Genomic DNA, 4,090 nt, shown 5'->3' with positions numbered 1-4,090 from the left:
GGGGGGGGGGTAGCGAGTGATGACAAGGGCTCGGTGACCACCTGCTGGGGGTATGCTGCCACACTTGGGGGGTGCATGTGTACTCCCTATGCATTGCCCCTGTATTAGTTAAATGGTTAATCTTTTAACCTTTCACATCCCTACAGTCTCTTAAGCAGAAGTGTTGCATTGCTCCTGGAAACACTGACACTTAGAGTGGCAATCATAGAGGACATTCTAGTTTTCTGCTACTCTGTCCTCTATTGATACAAAACCCGACACCTTTATGTCCTTTATTTTTCTCTTGAAGAGAATTCTGAGGAAGCTGGACCTTAGTGGACCTTAGTGTCTTGAAGAGAAAAATAGAGGACACAAAGGTGTTAGGTTTCGTATCAATAGAGGACAGAGGGCAACACGACTGTCCTCTGTGATGGCCACCCTACTAACACTTGGGGCATACATCTCCTCTTCCACTATCTGCTTATGGTTTAATACGAGAGCATTAATGCTTTGAAGTATAAATACTTTACTTTCAAGACCCTGGACCCAAGAAAGAGGAAAGTTGGTCTACTCCTATTTTATGCCTATGAGAAAGTTCCCACTGACTTCAAATGGGATTTAGGATTAGGGACTAAAGTTTTAGCTGACGCTAAGGTCCAGATTTTGAAGCATCATAGTATTAACTATCAAGCTGTTTAAAAATAAAAAAGTGAAGATCTATGAAAGAATAGGACTTTCTGATTTAAAAACATTAGCTTGCTTATGCATTTTATTAGTTTTTCAGTAGGTAAACCTTTTTTGGAGGCATATGTAAAATACAGATATTTAAAGGTAAAAAAGAATGAGATTTAGATTTAAAGAAGAATCTTTGAGTATGCAAGTTTGTTCTTCTGTTCAGGGAAGGAAGAACTGAAGAAATGGAGATTGCCTAATGACTTTTCATAAATAGAATGCATTGGCAGATATGCTCATGTAATTTCCTGCTCTTGAGAGCTTTATAACCCATTCAACCTCCATTGGTTGCTTTGTCCTGCAGTCCTCCATCTGTTTAAAGAACATAAATCTTGCAAGAAATAGTTGTGAGGGGACAAGTAATTTTATTCTGAACTTCAGCAGATGATGTACCAGCTTCCTCAGAATTCCTCTTCACTGGGATGCAAAAAAGATGCATCTCTTAGAGTCTAATTATGGATCTGATGCAATGCAAATAAAGAAAAACAAAACAAAACACAAATGTTAAAGCTATTAAACCAATGGCTTTTTGGATTGGAGAACCTTCCATGAAATGTTTTTTTGAGGAGACTATTTTTGAAGGGATTTATCTGTTTCTGAGAATAGCTTGGCTCACCATAGCTAAATCAGGACCAGAACCTCATGCCAGGTTAAACTTTTCTTTAATCTTGAAAAAACTCATGAAAGCAACAAGTTTGTTTTTCTTCATTCTGTAGAGGCGGGCTACTCTTTTACAATTTCAAGTTTTTTTTCCCCCCAAAATTTGAAACCTGAAGTTTTTCTCCTTTACTGTCCCTAGTTTTCAACAGCTTTGTAGGCACATGAGCCTGATTTATTTTTGAGTGTATATGAAGAAGTTGTCAGGAAACAGCCAAGGCAAAAATCTGTTCCTTGCTCCTGAGCCAGAACTTCTAGATTCAAACTACAGCTTTAAAGGATATAAAAATAGGAATTATTGAGGGGGAAGCTGAACTCAGAACTTAATGTACTCAGGTTGGTGAGGGAGAAGAGAATCTGCATCCCAGAATTCTGAAAGAACTGGCATGTGAAATTGTCAGTTCAGTACCAATTATTTTTAACAAAACTATCATGTTGGGGAGGGTAGGGTAATACAATAAACTTGGAGAATAGCAAATATAGCTCCTGTATATGAGAAGATTCAGGAAACTCAAGGTCAGGTAGGAGTCTGACTGCAATAATATGCAAGCCTTTAAAACAAATTTCAGGACAGGAAAACTTAAAGGTGTGGAGATATAATAGAAATTAGGCTAAAACACAACAGGGTATATTAAAGATAAATTGTAATATTTTTGATGAGTAATCTGATATCTTTTATTAGTAAGATAAATTATTTTCTAGACAACAGAGATATAGTAGATCTAATCTATATAGCAGAAGGCAAAGCAAGGTGGAATTTAAGAGAATAACTCCTTTAGAAAGGCATAAACTTTGGTAGGTAACAGCCTATTTTGTCAGATGCTATGAATGGACTAGTAAGTAATTAAGGAGCAACTCTGCCCTACCTTCTGCCTAACTTCAGACTAATAACACCTAAATACCTCTCTCTAATCTATATGGGAAATTACTAGTCAAGTTGGAGTAGACAGAGTTTAATACAAGTTATAAGGTGGGTAAATAACTGACTGAAGGCTAAAAAAACAATCAGTAGCGCTGAAAGGCTTGTTTGCAGATTAGAGGGAAGGGAGTTCCTCAGGATTCGTCTTGACAGATCTTGACTCCAGCAGTACATTGTGCTGATGTAACTTGCTGATGGCACTAATTTTGAGAAGCATTTTCAATACATCAAGGATTGGGATGTGCTGCGAAATGGCCTGAATAAGCTTGAGGACTGTAGTAACACAACTGGGATAAAATTCATTAGTACAAAATGTGGAGTCCTGCACTAAAATTAAAACTTCTGCTGTAAACTGGGAGCTTATCAAATAGAAGTGACTGAGGAAGGAGGAGGATATGGCATTGCCAGTTTGATTCTGCCAAGTGAAAGGCAAGAGCAACTTTAAAGCGCATCTGGAGAGAGATTTGTTGTAGAGACAGGGAAGAATTAACCACTTTACAGGGTACTTGTATGACTGTATGTGAAATTTAGTTTAAAATTCTGGTCTCCCATTTTCAGGAAAGTTGAACTGCAGCTGCATAGAGAAGGGTAACTTGGATGAATTGGAGGGATGGAGAGTTTATATGAGAGAAAACTATGAGTTTAGCTTGTTTGGTCCAGCAAGGGGAATCATAGAATTATAGAAAATTAGAGTTGGAAGGGACCACAGGATGTCATCAAGTCCAACCCTCTGCTCAAAGCAGGACAATCCCCAATTAGATCATTCCAGACAAGGTTTTGTCAATCCAGGCCTTAAAAACCTCCAGGGGTGGAGATTCCACCGTCTCTTTAGGTAACTTGTTCCAGTGCTTCCCTAGCCTCCTAGTGAGAGAGTTTTTTTTTTTCCAACATCCAACCTAAACCTCCTTGTTCTGTCACCACTGAAAACAGTCTCGCTCCACCATCTTTGAAACCATCCTTCCAGTAGCTAAAGGCTGCTATCAAATCCCCTCTCAGTCCTCTCTTCTGCAGACTAATAAGACCAGTTTGCTCTGCCTCTCCTCAGAAGAAATGGTTCAGCCCCTGAACCATTTTTGTTGCCCTCTGTTGGACTTTATCCAATTTGTCTACTTCCTTTCTATAGTGGGAGCCCCAAAACTGGACACAGATTTGGCCTTACCAGTGCAGAATAGAGTGGAATAATTATATCCCTTGATCTGCTGGCAACTTTCCAACCAATGTGGCCCAGTATACCATTAGCCTTCTTGGCAACAAGGGCATACTGCTGACTCATATCTATTTTGCTGTTCACTGTAACCCCCAGGTCCTTTTCTGCAGAGCTGCTGCTTAGCCAGTCAGTACCCCAGGCTGTATCAGTGCATGGGACTTTGCACTTGTCCTTATTGAAACTCATGAGATTTGTTTTGGGTCAATGCTCCAATTTGTCTAGGTCTGTCTGAATCCTAGCTCTACCCTTCAATATATCTACTGCAGCCCCCGGCTTGGTGCCATCATCAAACTTGCTGAGGGTGCAGGCTGTCATTGATGAAGACATTGAACAAAACTGGCCCCAGGACCAACCCCTGGGGCACTCCACTTGATACCAGCTGCCAACTAGACATCAAGCCATTAATTACTACCCTCTGAGCCTGATGCTCCAGACAGTCTGTTTTATCCACCTTACAGTCCATTCATCCAGACCATACTTCCTTAGCTTGCCTGGGAGAATGCTGTGGGAGATGGTATCAAAAGCTTTGCTAAAGTCAGGGTATATCACGTCCACTACTTTCCCTTTATCCACCGAGCCAGCCATCTCATCATAGA

This window comes from Gavialis gangeticus, unplaced genomic scaffold (genome assembly GCF_001723915.1).
Source record: "Gavialis gangeticus isolate Ggan-Ray unplaced genomic scaffold, GavGan_comp1, whole genome shotgun sequence".
In the NCBI taxonomy this organism is placed as follows: Eukaryota; Metazoa; Chordata; order Crocodylia; family Gavialidae; genus Gavialis; species Gavialis gangeticus.
Note: the sequence above shows the minus strand (reverse complement) of the source record.